Consider the following 19146-nt stretch of genomic DNA (forward strand, 5'->3'; position numbering starts at 1 on the left):
GTGCTGGGATTAAAGGCGTGCGCCACCACCGCCCGGCAAAAAATATTCTTTCTATAAAGTTTATACCTCAATAAAATCCAGCTCCAGCCTTCTTGTATGACAGGCTAGAAACTTGCCATTGACCGTAGAAAGTACTGAATGGCTCTTTACAGTTATGACAGAAATAGTCATGTTGAAGAGATTATGCAGAGGGGAAAATTTTCCAAGAAAACAGTTAAAATATCACAATTTTCAAAAGATAATGATATATGCCCTGAATTCATATAAGCTCAAAAACTGAATTCAAAAGTTCAACGTATTTCTCTCCAGTGCTCACAAATCATTATAAAACATAAATCTCATTTATTGAGGGGCAACATGAATTCATTTAGAAGTACAAAGCATCCATCTCTACCTGATCACCAGCTCGTGTTTATTACCCATCATACAAAGTCAAATGCAGAGACTCCAGTACCCCATTCATTCCATTTGAGTTTTGGGGACTGCATATGAGCCTGCAGTGAAATGTGCCACTAAGGAAATGAGGCCGGTGCAGTCTAATTGCATGAGGTCTATAAATGGATCTAAGATGAAGGTCGTGATACTGATGGTACAGAACTTCAGATAAGTCCTCCGCTGTGCCCATGGAGGACGAGGGAAACACACATGAAGTTTAATCAGTCTCAGCAAGAAGCCATAGTTTTCAATAATCCTTTGTGTTTGGTCTCCTTTTCTAGGGATGGCAGGATTGAAACCAAAGAAATAAAAGTCATAATCTTAACATTGCTAGCAGAAGCCATTCATTTTTAAAATATGATAAAAAATCCAGTATTTTAAAAAAATAAATAAACAGAAGAGGTTATGAAGATAGAGGGATGTGTTGAGGGAGGTCTATGAGGAGGGGAGGTGGAAACAATGGGGCAGACATGATCAAAGCACTTTATACACATATATTAAAGACTTGAAGAACAAACAAAAAGCATTGAAATCAAATGCTATGTGAATCAGTCAACCGATACTAATTGCAAACCTCATCTATCTATTAATTTTAATAGACTTGGAAGTAATTACAAACATATAAAATACACTTGGAAAAGGGCTTCAGAGTTACAGGGATACTAAAGTCAGTGCAAAGCTCTGCAGCTTCAGCGCCTCGATTCGTAGGATGACTTTTCTGAAGCAGCCTGACCTAACCAAGAAGGTGTCTGTAGGAAGGCGTCTATTGTGAATAGATAGAATCTGCAGGAAATTCAATAGACTTGAAGAAGTAGCCAAAGAAAAGGGCAGTTCTCATGACATAAAGTAGAGTATAAACTCCAACCATTTTATACTTTCAGTACTAGGAGTCTGGGAAGACAGAACATCATCGCCCACTTGGAATATAGTTTCATCCTTTTGCCAAGGAAGGGCATTTTTACTTGAGAAAAGAACAACTTTTTATCTACTACAAAACAAAGGAAAAGTACAGTGCTATTTCTAGAAAAGAATGGATAAATACTAAGAAAGTAAATGACAAGCATCTAGTACATTTACACATGTGCATAAGGTTTGCAGAACTCTGGATTAGGGGGCTGGGGAGAGTGTACCGTTAGCAAAGTGCTTCCCAAGCAGACTTGAGGACCTGTGTTCAGACCCCAGAACCATCCCACAGTCCTGGTGCTGGGAAAGTAGAGACAGTGGGATCTTGAGGACCTGCATTCAGACCCCAGCACCATCCCACAGTCCTGGTGCTGGGGAGGCAGAGATAGTGGGATCTTGAGGACCTGGGTTCAGACCCCCAGCACCATCCCACAGTCCTGGTGCTGGGGAGGTAGATAGAGTGGGATACCTCAAGCTCTCTGCCCAGCTTGTCTTGATGAATTGGTGGTCTCTTGGTGCATTGTGAGATCCTGCTCAAAAATAAGGTGGACTGCAGTAGAGACAGCTGCAAAACTTAGACAGGGACTGTCTGAGGGAACAAAGAATAGGGGGATTTTTATAGAAGGCACAGAGGGAAATTCAAGTGTTTAGAGTGGTTTGATATAAAAATAAGAAAAAACCAAGTTGGGGAAAATTCAGCTCAGAAAAGAAGGAAATTAATTTAATTTAATTTGAATGTATTGAATCTAAAGTAAGAGGAGGAAAGACACATAGGTGACAACAGCATACTTGCTGTATTTGACAGTACCTGAAAATTATATACTGTTTTTATGATTTGCAATCCACTTTCACTTGTACCAACTCTTTCTTTACATGCACACATTGAGAGGACAGACAGAGGTGAGAAATTACTACCTACAAGAGAACTGGGCCAGGGTGGTAGCGCTCACTCAGTATTGGGTTCAATGCCCAGCACAAGAACAAAACAAAACAAAAAAGGGGGGATAAAGTCTTTCAGAAGGTTGTGATTTGCAAAGTCATGAACTCATCCAGTGTCCCAGTGATCCTGAGACCTCCTCGCAAAGAAGAGTTTATGTTTTACCCCACCTCAGGGCTACAATGTGGAGTAAAGCTACATGGGGAGAACCCCATCACAGTGGCTAGTGTTGAAGCCAGAGAAACACTTCCAGGGAATGAAGAAGAGTGCAAAAATTAGCAAATAATCCCTGGAGTCCAAAGAGAAGTCCTTAAGAAGTTGATAAGAGAAAGGAGCCCTTTATTGGTGGCACACACCTTTAATTCCAGCACTCAGGAGGCAAAGGCAGGCGGATCTCTGTGAGTTCCAGGCTAGCCTGGTCTACAGAGCTAGTTCCAGGATAGCCAAGGATACACAGAGAAACCCTGTTTTAAAAAGTGAAAAAAAGAAAGAAAGAAAATGAAAAATAGAAAAGGAGCCTTTGAAGCTGAAAGAAACAAATATTCATCACTTCATCCAAGCATTCAAATACTATTTTTTATGCATCATATATATACCACAACCTTTTTTTCATTTTTCTTCATTAAGAAATTTTCTACTCACTCTACATACCACCCACAGATCCCATCTCCTCCCTCCTCCCAGCCCCCAGCCCTTCCTCCCAAGCCACCCCAAATTTCCACATCCCCCAAATCAAGGTCTCCCATGGGGAGTCAGCAGAGCCCGGCACACTGAGCCTAGGCAGGTCCAAGCCCCTCCCCACTGCACCAAGGCTGAGCAAGGCCAAGTAGAAATATCACAGTTAATACTGAAAGGTGTCACACCACAGGCACTGGATTCCCAAAAGCCTACCCATGCACCAGGGATGGATCCTGATCTCCCTGCCTGGGTGCCCCCCAAACAGTTCGGCCAAACAACTGTCTTCCATATCTAGAGGGCCTAGTCCAGTCCCATGGGGGCTCCACAGCCACCAGTCCACAGTTCATGGGTTTCCACCAGTGTGACTGGTCATCTCTGCACGTCTTCCCATCATGATGTCAACGTCCCCTGCCTGCAGAATCCCTCTTCTCTCTCATCGATTGGATTCCCAGAGTTCAGCCTGGCGCCTGGCCATGGATCTCTAGAAAATATCATCCTGAGTGAGGTAACCTAGACTCAGAAGGACAAACATAGTATATACTACATCTTAAGGATAAGCAATAACAGATAAACTTAGAATTTATATTCTAGGGAGAGAACAGAGAAAAAAAATACTCATAACAAAAATAGCAGCAAACACTTACTAGTCACTACCAAGCTTTTAAAATATAATGTTAAATCCTTTGAACCATCTTACAAGGTGATTATTTCCATAAGATATATTTATTTTCAGATGAGGAAGTGGAAACAGAGCATAACTTACCCAGGTTTTCCTGGATAGTGATGATAAGGTAGTGACACTTGGCATGCTTGCTGTGACTTGGGACTCTTTTATCTCAGCTGGTCAGAGAAGCATCTCTAATGGAGAGAACATATGAGCAGACACAAGAGAAGAGATAGATGTGGCCAAACCAAGTTAAAGAGCCAAGCGTTCCTACTGCTCTTATCAGAATAGTAAGAGCTCTAATGTCCAAGGATAAATGAGATCACTTGTAGGCCAGAGAATGCTCTAGAAACATTAGCACAAAAGAATCAAAGGCCCAGTCAAAAAGAAAATTTAGGGAATACAAACCTCAAAACACACTTTGTCTTTTACTAAAAATGCACTTTGAAGTCATCAAGGGTTATGGATAGAGTAGTAATATAATTTATATTTCAAAAAGACTAGTCTATTTGCTTTGTGGAACACATACCAACTAGAGTAAGACTACAACCTGATAAATGAGTCGGGGCATTTTAATTGCACCTTAAGTTGTAATAAGGATAGGACTGGGAGACTATTTCTGGTTGATGAGGAAGGAAGAGGCCAGATTGCATTAGATTAAGGGACATGGTAATGGATACACATACACACACACACACACACACACACACACACACACACACACACACACACACACACTCGTATTCCTTATCCAGAACCCTAGAAAACAATGGATGATTCTCAGAATTCCATTGCGGGTTATCCAGTATCGACATGAACCAGGCCCTCTGCTTTTCTCTGGCTTTTCTGTGCTCATTAAAATTGATAGTCAAGAAAAGTTGACATCAGAAGCAGGGTGTGGTGGTGCATGCCTTTGACTCCAGCACTTGGGAAACAGAGGCAGGCGGATAACTGTGAGTTTGAGGCCAGCCTGGTCTACAGAACAAGTTCCTGGACAACTGGGGCTACACAGAGAAACCCTGTTTGCAAGAAGTTGACATCAGAGATAAAATGTATTGATTGCAGTTGAGAGAAAAGCCATTGGATTTCCCTTCTGCTTGTCTCTGACAGACATGTCACAGATACCTGAGAGCTGGCTCTCTCCCTTAGTTTCAGGAAAAGGACTGATGCCTGTGAGTCATGTGCGTACATAAGATGCCATCTAGATTACAGTGGGAGAATCTGGCTGTGGGAATACAAATAAACCCCTTATCAGTGGGCAGGGCCTCTGTATACATGGGCTGGGCAGTGGAACAGAAAGCTGACCCGAAGAACACGCACAGAAGCTACATTGAAACTTCGGTCCCCTCCAGAGTTCATGGTGGCTTTGGGCTTATTAATAGTGCCACACACATTGGACCATGAGGAGGAGAGTTTGGATTAATGGACACAAATCTTAGCTGGCTTTTGTTATTGAGACAAGACCTATTAACAAAGTGTCTCTCTACAACATTTTCTGCTGTTTAAATTTGTGTTATTTACAACTCCCCAACCAACAGTTCTATACTCTCTAATGTAGTATCCCATAAGTTTGGGGCCTACTCCCCAATACTTTATAGCTATATGGTTTCTCTTCTAGCCATTTGACACCTATGATACATAGGAGAAGAATTTACCCTCTATGACCAACATTATAATAACTTTATCAACCTAGGTTAATAGGTTAATAAAAATCCCAAAGACGAGAGCAGAGGGGTCAAGGTGATCACAAGAAAACCCAGAGAATCAACTAACCTGGGCTCATAGGGGCTCACAGAGACTGAACCGAAAACCAGGGAGCCTGCATGGGACTGACCTAGGCCCTCTGCATATGTGTGACAGTTATGTGGCTTGGTCTTCTTGTGGGACTAACAGTGGGAGCACCAGGCTGTCTCTGACTCTTTTGAGACCCTATTCCTCATAGGGGGTTGCCTTGCCCAGCTTACTTAATACAAGGGGAGGTGCTTAGGCTTACTGCAGCTTGACACGCCATGTTTTGTTGATATCCATGGGTAGCCTTTCCTTTACTGAATAGAAACTGTTGGAGAGTGGATGGCAAGGGAGGCAAAAGGGAGGTGAGGGGGAGGGACTGGGAAGAGAGGAGGGAGGGGAAACTGTAGTAGGAATGTAAAAAAAAAAAAAAGAGGATTTTACTACGGATGCTGATCAAAACCATTGCTTTATTTTTGCCACAACGTTTAGCATTTGGCTTTGGACTTAGATACTTTCATAGAAGATAAATCCCAGAGGCCACACAGCAGGCTGCAACAGGGTTTCCCATGTGCATGTTTTCACAGTGGGAAAAATTGAGGGTCACAATGTAAGCATTATTTGCCAATATCAGCAGGACTTTGTACCATTGTAGAACAGTTATGGCATATGGTGTGTGTGTGTGTGTGTGTGTGTGTGTCTGTGTGTGTGTGCGTGTGTGTGTGTGTGTGTGTGTGTGTGTGTGTGTGTGTACAAGAAGCTGAAGTGTTTCATAAAATATATTGCTGCTTAGGCATCTCTCCTTGAAAATAAATGTTAGTCTCCAGAAAATTATTGTTTTATAATTTTACTTGCTTCAAGGTTTGTTTCAGTAAATTTTTGAAATATCGTTAAATAAAAATAAGTTTAAAAGTTGCCTCTTTTTTTTCTGACAGCTTCAAATTCTCACTACTAACACAGTGATCTGTTCTTTTGCAGCCTTTTCTGTGTGGTCGTTGGTTCATGTAAATGCCTAGTTTTCACAGAAGTTAGTTATTCTATATGCACCACGTTGCGTTCTGTTTCCATCATCAACAACAGATAAAGTGTTGCTGGAGGGCTTCTCTCCAGGTTCCCCAAGCCCCGCAGTCCCACAATCCACTTATAAAATAATCACTCAGATGCTTATATCACTTATAAACTGTATGGCCGTGGCAGGCTTCTTGCTAACTGTTCTTTTATCTTAAATTAACCCATTTTTATAAATCTATACCTTGCCACGTGGCTGGTGGCTTACCGGCGTCTTTCCATGCTGCTTGTCCTGGTGGTGGCTGCAGTGTCTCCCCCCTCAGCCTTCTGCTTCCCAGAATTCTCCTCTCTCCTTGTCCCACCTACTTCCTGCCTGGCAACCTACTTCCTGCCTGGTCACTGGCCATCAGTGTTTTATTTATATAGAGCAATATCCACAGCAATAAAGATCCTCCCTCAACAAAGCATAGCTCTCAAACTACAATTAATTAATTTGTCTGGGCAGTAGATTAATTTTGACTTTTTCCATATTTTTTATTTATTAGCATGAATACTTTCATTGGATATATTGGTTAGCATTTCACATGATATTAGAGATCATTTAGTAGCATTTTAATGAAACTTTACTCCTCAAACAACAACCATACTGGGTGTATAGATTGTTTCTGGTTTTCCATAATTCTATGGAAGTTTTGTTGGATTCTCTTATAGCAAAAACTCTGATTATTTCCTCAGAATGAATAACTAGTCCAGAGCTAGAAAAATGTAAAATTTTGTTTTTGATATAATTCTCAGCAAATTCTTTTAATTCTTTTAAATTCAGAATGACAAAACTGAAAAAAATCATGTCAATATCAACAGAAGACACTGGAAAGCGATTTATTCTAGAGTTTTCTCTGTAAGCCTTTACTCTTCTTCTTTCATTATTTCCTATTCTTTCTCAACAAAGAACTTGAGACAAATTTTAGACATTGTGTAGCCCTGTCTATAAGTACTTTGGTGTTTGTTTCATTTAATTTTATATGTATGAGTATTTTGCCTGGCTATATGCCTGTGCACCACACACACGCCTGGTAAACACTGAGGCTAGAAGAAGGCATCTCAGATAACTTGGAATTGGAGCTACTGAAAGTTGTGAGCCACCATGTGGATGCTATGAGTCAAACCTGGGTCCTCCGGAAGCGCAACCAGTGCTCTTAACTGCTGATCCACACCACCCCCCAGCTTCTGGTGATTATTTCTTAAAAATAAGAATATTCTATTATATAGACCTAATCGAGATCAAAATCAGATGTTTATTCCACATTAAAACATTATCAGTTTTCCTAAAAGGGTCCTTTATGTTGCTTATTATTTTTCATCCAGAATTCAGTCTTCTATTGGGTATATACCTCAGTGACTGAGTGTTTGCCTAGCATGTTCAAGGCATTTGGTTCAATCTCCAGTACTATCAACAAATCAATACTCAAACAGAATCAAACCTGGCTCACAAATTCCATTCAATTGTCAAGGGTCTTTAATTTCCTTTTATCTGGAAAGTACCTCGGCATTTCTTTTCACTGTTGTAGTCAGGGTTTCTATTGCTGTGAAGAGATACCATGACCATGACAACTCTCATAAAGGAAAGCATTTAACTGAACCTGGCTTACAGAGGTTCAGTCCATTGTTATCAGACATGGTGCTGAAGAAGGACCTGAGAGTTCTACATCTGTGTCAGGAGACAACAAATGCAAAGCTGAACCTGGCTTGAGCATTTGAGACCTCAAAGCCACCCCCCAGTGACACATTTCCTCCAGCAAGACCACACCCACTCCAGTGAAGCCACACCTCTTAAAAGTGCCATTCCATTCCGTATGAACCTGTCGGGGCCATTTTCATCCAAACCACCACAATTAAAATACAGCTCATTTCTAAAATGCCCCACCTTTGGTGCTTCTCTAGTGCGTTGAATGGTAAAATTCAAGCTATTTTCCTTTACAAAGAATATTCTCACCTTAATAATGTGCCTCATATATACATTATATTGGAAACCACAAAGTGTCAATTTATTTCAATGCTGTGTTTTAGCTTCGACTGTATAGTTAATTACGAACTTGGCACCTGATAGATTTCTCTGTTGGAAACTTACTACTTTCTTTTCTCCTTATAATTAATGGGTAACATGTAGGGAGCTGTTTCTAGACTACACAAATACTTTCTCATTGACATGTTACCCTGTACTTTCAATAGTCACCTATGGTTCCTTCTAATCCATCATTTCTTCTGCATTTGTTCTTGGCATGCTTCTCTAAGAAGTAACTTTTCCTAGATATTCATTCACTTATTTTGATTGCTATAGACTTAGGAATCTCTTGTTCTACCTACCACCATTTGTAAATTAAACATGGAAAGGGTTGGACAAGAAGAGACTCAGCTTGTGGTTCAGCTCTCAGAAAATCTTGGCTAACAGGCGAGCTAGCACAGGAATTGCCTGGAAAGAATCCTGGTTTGGGCAGAGCAATCCAAGTACTATTGGTTGTTGTTCAGTCATCTGCTAGAGGGACCCCTGGAGAATGTGAACAGCTGATGACAGAGGCTATAGATGAAGATGATGGGCTAACACCCAGGTTTTTTAAACATGGGTTTGTAGATGTAACCAACAATCTTATTAAATAAGAAATACAGAAACAATGTAAAAGAGAAAGCCGAGAGGTCAGAGCTCAGAGCTAAAATCTCACCCTTCCTCCTGCGGTGTCCCAGCTTCCCGAAAGAGAGCTATATCATGTCTGTTCATCTTTTTATAGTATTTTGTTCTGCCTTCTCATTGGTTGTAAACCCAAACACGTGACTGCCTCATCACTGTCTGTATGTACAGCCCTCTAGGTCTTAAAGGCGTATGTCTCCAATGCTGGCTGTATCCCTGAACACACAGAGATCTATGGGATTAAAGGCGTGTGCCACCACCGCCACACTCTGTCTATGGCTCTAATAGCTCTGACCCCCGGGCAACTTTATTTATTAACATACAATCAAAATCACATTTCAGTACAATTAGATTACCACCACATGGGTTGTGACACAGGGTCACTTCACAGAAGTGGGGTTTCAAAAAGCTGGTCACAGTGGCAGGCTCTCAAGGCATGGTCAGCAAAAATTCAATTCAAAAATCACACCTGTAAGGAATCCAAAGTGCTTCTGGTAGTGGCTGCCCAGATGACATCACGTGACTTCACTGCAGCCTTGGTTCTGAACACACAACACGCTCGTTTGGCACCGCACAAACCATCAGAGCACTCAGTTCCATTACTGCAACATAAAACACCTTGGATTGGATTACAATATACTACTAAATGCAATGTTTCATCGTATACACAAACTTTATAAATATAATGGCTTAGTTATAGGAAAATGAGATATTTAATATTCTCCTATTGTTATCTCTCAGCTATACGGTCCCCCATTGACTGCAGCCTCCTCTCACACCTGTTGCCACTACAGTGTCTCTAGTTCCTCTAGCTTCACCTCTGTCCACTGTGCATGCAGTACTCTGTTCCTCCATCTGTCCCACCTCTTCACTGCAAATTTGTTTGTCATAGTGGCTTTGGAAACTGCAGTGTGTCACACAGTATATTTTTTCCATGCAAATATGCATTGCAAGGAGTCATTGGTCTGGTTCAAGGTTTCTGATTTCCAACATACCATACGTACTGGACCATCATGGAGACTCATTTCAGATATCCAGCTGTTGCCCAGAGTCAGAGTTATCCTGCAGCTAGGAGGGTGGCTTGGGCAAGTTCTGGGAGAGCTCCAGGTAGCTTGACACCTCCCTGCCCTGCACTAGATGTTGGTTGCCCTGTCATGCTTGGCCTTTGTGCTTGTAGCCTGTAGGCAGCACCCCTGCCTTATGCTCCTAGTCTCTCAGAAGGGCTAGCAACTTGGGCTGCAACTGCATTGGCTTCATGCTGGGTCCAGCAGGTGGGTCTAGGACCAAGCCCCATTCAAAATGACATCTGGTTCTGCAGGAGGGGCTCCTTCACGTGTTCCAGATGGAATAAATGTTGGGGTGGACCTACTCAAAGCGCTGGATCTGAGCCCGGATGGCAGCCGAGTTGGTCAACCACAGCCTTGCCATTGCTGGCAAAGGCCTTCCAGCCCAGCCAAAGGTACCTGATACTTATCTTTAACTTATAGAGTCTACAGTTCTTCCATCTTGGTTGGCCACTTTATCTTTAATTACCATGGATTGTATATAAGCAGCTTTATGCACATTTTTGATGAATCACTCTTATTGTACTGAATCCCTGCTCCTAATGTACCTCAAAAGGAAAGCAAAAGAGACAATGAAACTCTTGCCCGAAGACACATGTGAAGACTTGTGATGTCTAATTCCACCTGGCAGCAGGTAAAGCTGACTCTCTTTTGCATCACACTTTTCCTTTGTTTCTGTAAAGTGCATGCACGTTTCCAAGATGAGACTTCCTGAGTAGCAATGCCTCTGTAATGCAATGTAATTGTGTGGGCATCGACCCATCGAGTTAACAGATTCTGTTGGCATTACACATCGGGAAAGAGCTAAAAGGATTTCCTTTTTACAAATCTTTGGATGAAGACAACGGATTCCTTTTAAAAGGCCAGTCTCACTGATGAGGGGGAGCTTATCAATATACTAGCACTGTATACTCCATTAACATACAGCTGTGAATCGTGTGAAAGGAACGGTGCTCTATCTGGAGAAGGTTTCTTTTATGAGAGGACAGAATGATTGGAAAATGCAGACCATGGACCAAACACTATTGAAGATCATCCCAGCTAGGAAGCTAGAGTGTATACTGTGGAGACGTGGAAAGGTTTGGAAGGCCAGTATGGAGGTAGTGCATAGAGAACAGGGCATGTTGTGGAGATGGGGAAGACATCAGCACACAGCTGTTGCTTTGCTTGTAATTTTTCCTAAATATTAGACAATTCTGTAAATCATGCTATGGAATTATCAAGCCATCCAGCCATATAATTTTTTTTGTTTGCTCTCCAGTAGCTCAGGATAGCTTTCTCCAAGGGCAACAACAATATGAGCAATATGAGCCGGAATAGATCTTTTGGTTTGTTGTATTTTAGGTCAATTCTCAAGATAAATCAATTAAAAGTAGACAATATTCACATGATAAACTAAATCTAGTGCTATTTCATTGACCCGCATAGGCCTAATAGAATTGAGTAAGACTGAACAATAAACATAAGCTACTAATAAGAATATTAGCACTAATGGGTAGGAGGCCTAATGTTCTCAGCTAGATTCACTTGCTTGTACCACTGTTAAGCAAGCACTATTTGATCTGGTCAATGACCCCTCCCTTCAATGAAAGGCCACCAGGAAAAGTTGGAGTTGGGCAAAACCATGCAGTAGAGAGTGGTCAGAAGGGAATATTTCTGGTAAAGGTCAGAAAATTAGAAATTCTGGAAGAATTCCTGCTTGCTCTGTCTAGATTTGAAGGAGCAGAAGGTGAGCAGGCAGGTTCCATGGAACCTGAAGACCCTATTCAGGGTTTGGGACCGTGTTTTGAGAATATAGCACACTAGCAATAGCTCTCTCTGCCCTTGTCCAACATCATTCATGGGGGCCACTGCTGAGCAACCACATTAGGGACTTGATTGAAATTTCATCACTCCCCTCTTGACTCTCACAAACTTGAGAAAGGGTTTGGGGTTTTAGTTTTGTGTCTTTGCAAGGCTCTAATTTGTGCCTAGTTTTGGTGGAACTTGGAGAAAGGAGGTAGGAAGGATGGGGTGGTGAGTGGACAAACAAATATCCATAAGGAAACTGGCTACCAAAGTTCTAGATAGCAGAATGTAAGGTGTTCTGATTTTGTGCCTGTACATTGACATTAAATTTTAGATTTGAATTTGAGTCTAATATTTCATAGGTTTTGTTTTTTCCTTTCTGTATGATTCAATTATTGTTTGTTCTTTTGTTGTTTGGGCATTGTCTATAATTCACTTTTCTTTCCAAGTAATTTAGTTGTTATTGGGTCATTAGAATACATTTAAGTAGTCAAAAACATATAGTTTCTCAAATTATTCTTGTTTCTGTAAAAAAAAAATCAACTCTTGTGACAACATTTTATTTATAATATTTTTAGAACATTTGTTTTCTAGTTTTTGAAATTATTATCACCCCTCTTCCTAACATCTATACCTGTCTTGAGAATTACATGATAATATATTCAATAGATATTTGGCACATGTGAGTTATCTTTCTTTCTACCAAAAAGGGGGCTGTTCTTAGAAGAAGCCAGATAGAGTGGGCAGATTTATCTGTTTCTCTCATTGTCTTCAAATTGTTGTATATTTGCTGCTGCGATGAACCCCAGGTCTTCTACATGCCAAACAAGTATTCTACCCCAAGCTCCTGTTGCTTCCCATCAGATTTAGAATTTATCCCTGATAGGGTAACAGTGGAGCTGGTATTCTAGGCTGTAACACATTAGAACTTGCATAACAATGTTAGGCAATGGACCAGTGGATGCAAAATAATTTCTTATAATGGGGGTCTTTTCTTTTATAAGTCTGTGAGCACATGTTTGGCTGTGCCTGGTGGAATTAAGCTTAAACCACACAAACAACAAAATTCTGGCCAAAAAAAAATGCCCTCAGCTACTGTTCACATGGTTCATTTGAAAGGAAACCTGACCTTATTTGAGGGCATAAGGGGCTTTCTACAGAAAGATCTAAAGAGGAGGAGAGGACATAAGTGATTCTGTTCTTCCCAAACACAGCAGGATTTCTGCTGATGTCACCCAGCATTTTTTGGGCTACCTGCAATGGTTTTTTACCTTTCTGTTTACACTTGGACTCTTCTAAGTTTTTGTTCTATCTGAACATGAAGTATACACAAACTTTCTTAAATTATAAATACCAGTATATTACCACTTAGATTTTTTTTTTGAGATTGAAGCTTACTATTTTGATGGGAGGGAGCAGGTTTTTCCATACTTTTTTGACAACAGCTGATAGAAGTCTATCAGAAGGATCTATTTACCTCCAAAGTGCTGAGAAACTAACACATCAAAGGATTTCCATATTATATTACTGATGGCACTTTAGGAATATTTACACATCAAGGATGGTTGAAATAACAGCATTTTGTTTAAATCATGTGAGATGTGCATGAGGCAATGCAGTCCCCTCCCCTGATGGTGGTCTGTATGGATGGTTACATGTGTTGAAATTGTACTAAGATTGACCACAACAGCTCATGTGATCAAGAATTCCAGAATAGTCTTCTTGCATGTCCAGGCTCAACATGTCAGAAATTCAGGGATCAAAACCTTCTCTTATCATCTTCATAAATATCCACAACTGGGAAGAATTAGTTAAACCCAACAGCCTATTAAAGTGAATTTCACTTTCATACCACAAAATAGAGGAGCAGCAGTCAATCACAGAAATACACAACTCTTCTTGATGTATTTCTCACATAATTGTATAAAAATTCTTTGTCCCTCAGCTTTGTACAGAGCAATCCTAATACATTGCTTGAATTTAAGAGGTCTAATCAGGAATTGCTTGGGATAAAAGTCATATTAGAAACTACTCATGAGGATCATAAGAAAAGCTGAGAACAGAGGCCTCACCCACACAGTCAGAGACCACACCCAGTGAACAGGATGCATGGATGCCATGGTCTGGAACTTGGCCTGCATGTAATGACCTTAAAAAGTCTCTGCTGTTGATGGTTTACAGAGCCAGGCAGAAAAGATAGCCTCACAGATTCACTGACTCCTGGTCTGTAGGAACCAGGGGAGCAGGGGAGACATTGGATCTCCTGAGGGACAGCAGAACTCTTTATAATAATCTGTCACAAATATTCAGTGTAATACTTTGCTTTCTCTTTGATTCATATAAATCTTTTATATTTATTTATTATACAGTAGATTGCAATGTTTTGTGTTCCAAGGCTTTATATCAGATTGAATAATTAGCATGGAAATATTTTGAAAAATAAAAGTACTTCTATCATTTCCTTGAATCTACTAGTGATTTTAACTTTCCTCCAGTAAAGCTAAAGTTCCCTGAGGTTAATTCTTGTGTCTTATTGGCCTTTATACTTTCGAGATGTGTTCAATAAAAGCTGTAACCTGAGAAATGTCCCATCAACACCTCTTGAATCATTCAGTTTGCTTCAGTGAACTCCTCTGGGTAATTCCTCCATGCCTTCTCTGGCCATGGAACTGTAGGAACTGTGAACTTGAATGCAAGTAGCTTATATTTCAGGAAATGAATTAGACACTTGGATCTCAGCTTCCAGGATGACTCCACACCTCACATAAGCATAAATGTGCCTCAGCAGAGCTCCTGGACTGCCATGAGCCAAAATATACAGGAGCCTTGCCTTGTCAAATGAGCAATCAAGAATCAGCCTGCCTGGTGTTGTTGCAATCCTTCTGTCAGTTCAAATGAACAAGTTCTGAGGACTTTGAGCTTTATCTTATAAGGAACTGAAATGTCACAATCACAGGAATGCATGAGCAATACAAAATTTCTTATATATAATCTTAGTAGATGCTACAAATGCCTTGGTGTAGTTAACATCACATAAATCAATAATTTCCCCATTAGAAGAACTATGCATGGATATTATATGTGTACAATTGCCTTTCATTTGCAATATTTAAAATGGAGATATATATATGAAGATATATCTATATGAGGAGTTTAAAAAAACTGATTAAAGTAAAATTGTGTGTGTATGTGTGCGTGTGTGTTGTGTGTGTTTGTGATGATGATGATGATCTCTCATTGGCATCTTTAAGGGAAACAAAGATGGCTTTCCTTGAGGTTATATGAAATGGAAGAAGACATCAAGGAAAGCCTTAAAATTTCGACTCCTGCCCTCTCCTAAACTGATGTGATGTCTGATCTTATGTTGTCCTTTGAACCAATAGTTCTCCACCTTTCTAATGCTGCGACCCTTTAATACAGTTCCTCATGTTGTTGTGACCCCAACCATAAAATTATTTTCCTTGTTACTTCATACCAGTAACTTTGCTACTGTTATGAATCATAATGTAAATATCTGTGTTTTCTGGTGGTCTTAAGCGACCTCTGTGCAAGGGCCATTTGATGCCCAAAGGAATCACAACACACAGGTTGAGAACCTCCGCCTTGAAGCAAAGAGCAAATGAGTCTACACTCCATCTTTGGGGAAAATAAGACCTCATGGGGGTGCATGACAATGATAGCTGTGTCTGAAGACAGGAGACCTGAGATACAGCCTCACTGCCCTTCTCATTGCAAGACCACCCTTGAAAAGAAGTGAAAGAAATAAGGAAGACACCCCCCCCCCAAGTCCCCTGGCTTACTCAGGTTGCACTCTGGTGTACTACCTACATGTCGGGTAGACTCAGCTTAGTCAAGAGTAAATTTGCTTGTAGAGAAGACAATTCTTCTTTGGATTTTACAATCTCATGTTATTGGTTTTGTGATCAAACATTCTTTAGGAATACCAACTAGGTTACTGGGGCAATGGTGGAGATTATGTGCAGAAATAGTTGTACTTAGCGTAGAACTAAGATAATGTTCCCTTAAAATGGCTGATTGAAGAATTCATGTATGATGGTTTGCATAAGAATGGCCCCCATAGGCTCATATATTTGAATGCTTAGTCATGAGAGAGTAACTCTGTTTGAAAGGATTAGAAGGATTAGGAGGCATGGTCTTGTTAGAGGAAGTGTGTCACTGGGGGTGAGCTTTGAGGTTTCAAAATCCAATGCCAAACCATGAGTCTCTCTCTCTCTCTCTCTCTCTCTCTCTCTCTCTCTCTCTCTCTCTCTCTCTCTCTCTCTCTCTCCCTACAGATCAAGATGAAGTTCTCACTTCTCCAACACTATGTCTGCCTGCATTCTACCACGTTCCTTGCCATGATGATAATGAACTAGACTTCTGAAACTGTAAGCAAGTTTCTGTTAAAAGCTTTCCTTTATAAGAGTTGCCTTGGTCATGGTGTCTCTTCATAGCAATAGAACAGTGACTAAGACAGGTCCAGCTCCATACTGGGATCCATTGTGTGTGGGGGTGGGCGTGGGGGTGGGCGTGGGGGTGGGCGTGGGGGTGGGCGTGGGGGTGGGCGTGGGGGTGGGCGTGGGGGTGGGCGTGGGGGTGGGCGTGGGGGTGGGCGTGGGGGTGGGCGTGGGGGTGGGCGTGGGGGTGGGCGTGGGGGTGGGGGGTTAGTTTGAGTTTTTGTCCAAAACTAAAAGTCATTTATAAGAACGGAAAAAAATATTAGTTTACTTTCAAGTTCTACTTCTAACTCAAGTTATTCATTATAATGAGCATAATTACTTTAAAAGGTGCCTTGAAAAATTCATTGCAGCAAATCCTCCAGCTAAATTACTACAGTCAGAATCTCAAAGTCTGATCTAAAATTAGTATTTTGTTTGTTAATATTCTTTGCTGTTCTACAAATGCTTATCTTAGATTATATGTTTCTCAAAGTCCAGCCACATCAATCCCCTATTGTCCTTTAGAATGAAGTAATAAAAAGTGATGATTGCAGAGGCAGGAGACAAAAATCTCTATATAATCAACAACTGGCACACACTGGTTATCACTTTCCTTTTCTGAGGAAGAACAAGATGCTGATCCAGTAGCTACTTTTAAAGACTGGAAATTGCAGCCTGGTCTACAAAGTGAGTTCAAGGATAGCCAGGACTGTTACACAGAGAAACTCTATCTCAGGAAAAAAAAAAAAAAAAGACTGGAAACTGACTAAAAAAAAAGAGACTGGAAACTAAGAAGACCTAATCATCTTGGTATGTAAACAGAGATGAATGTAGCTACTGCTGTGTCATTAAGATAAAGATACCAATTGATACTTGAAACAAAGGTGTGAGAGAGTGTACCGAGAGAGCAACAGATCTATATTGGCAGCATTAGTATTTGAAGACAGAAGTATCTATCTGTTTTCTATTGCCCTGTATATTATTAACCAGAGTGCTTTATCAAATAGCACTTGTGAAGTTTTCCAGAACAAGGATAATCATCTTTTATTACTGTAATATTACAATATTGAAATGTGGTCAATAATTAGTTTTAAGGCTAGCCATATTTGTATACTCAAATACCCAAATTAGTATTTATTCAAGCTGTACATGGCATGTCTTAATAGACATCATGTTATTTCTTAGAAGTACCAGAGGACAGATTTCTCATGAATTCATGTATTTGAAAAGATACTCTTGAGTTATATTAGTAGACAGAAAATGAGTCAACCTGGAGACCAAACAAAAAAGTAAATTTTATTGGACAAAATGTTATGCCATTATATAGTAATAGATTTCAATTCACAGGTCTCACACTACAAACTTCCCAGAATTAGAGGATTTCTCACTAAATTTTCTTCTCCTTACCTTGACTGTGGTTTATCTATTTTAGAAAATGCTAATTTAGAGCTGTTTTGGGTTGAAGCACAAACATGCTGTTGTGAAAGTGAATATGAACCTGTCAGTTTTAAGAGAAATCATTAAAAGCATTCCAATGACATTGTTTTCAAAGGAGATTGGGTCATTTTCATTAACCAAAAAATCAGTTAGGGTGTTGCACAGGCAAGTTCCTGAAGTCCTCCTTAGGTCCAAGAAGGCAAACTTTTGAAACAGTAATGAGCAATTTTGATAAGTACTTCATTTGATTGTTGATAATATTAAAGATTAAATTTTCTTAACTTTTAATGTCAAGCATGATAAAAAATAGCCCATACTTGAAGGTTTAGAATGGGGGGTGGAACCTAGTATAATTGCCTCTTATAGAGAAATATCAATAGAATATTGTCTGAAGGTTTCTATTGCTGTGACGAGACACCATGACCATGGCAATTCTTATAAAGAAAAACATTTAATTGGGGCTGGCTTACAGGTTCAGAGGCTTAGTCCATTATTATAATGGTAGGACATGGAGGTATGATGGCAGACATGCTACTGGAGCTGAGAGTCCTACATCTTGATTGGCAGACAACAAGAAGTGAACTGAGATACAGGGCATGGCTTGAGCATATATGAGACCTCAGAGCCTGCCTCCACAGTGACACATTCCCTCCAACAAGGCCACACCTACTCCAACAAGGCCATACCTCTCCATAGTGCCATTCCCTATGAGCTTATGGGGGCAATTAATTCAAATGGTCACAAATATCTAGCAGAATCACTAAGAAACATTTCCACAGATATGTGGTGGTGATGCTGGTGGTGGTGGTGGTGGTGGTGGTGGTGGTGGTGGTGGTGGTGGTGGTAGTGCTGTTGCTGCTGGTGATGGTGGTGGTGGTGGTGGTGGTGGGGGTGGGGGTGGTGGTGGTGGTGGTGGTGGTGGTGGTGATACTAGTGGTGGTGATGCTGCTGCTGGTGGTGATGGTGATAATGATGACAGTGATGGCCACCCCAAGGCCGTACGCCTTCCTTTCTCTCTTGATTAGATTTATATTCTTCATGGATATCTTACATTTTATATACTTGTATATTTGTTAATGTCCCTTATCCACTAGGCTACTGAACCAATGAGAGCAATGTGTTTTGTTCCTTGTATTCCAGGTACTGAAGGATGGAAATAGACACGTGAGAAATCTTAAGTACTTGTTGAATGTGTATTAGTTGACATCCATAGCTGTTGGTCAATCCCTCAGCAACACATGATTTTAGGTGATATGAATGGGAACTGAAATATGAGCTTGTAAAATCTCAACTCACTCATACTTTTCATGCCCTGGCAAGGTTACTTCCAGAAAGAATGTGCTAAGGGTAATTATGGACCCAAAACTGTAAGAACCCCCCCC

Source organism: Peromyscus maniculatus, chromosome 10, assembly GCF_049852395.1.
Source record: "Peromyscus maniculatus bairdii isolate BWxNUB_F1_BW_parent chromosome 10, HU_Pman_BW_mat_3.1, whole genome shotgun sequence".
NCBI classification, from domain to species: Eukaryota; Metazoa; Chordata; class Mammalia; order Rodentia; family Cricetidae; genus Peromyscus; species Peromyscus maniculatus.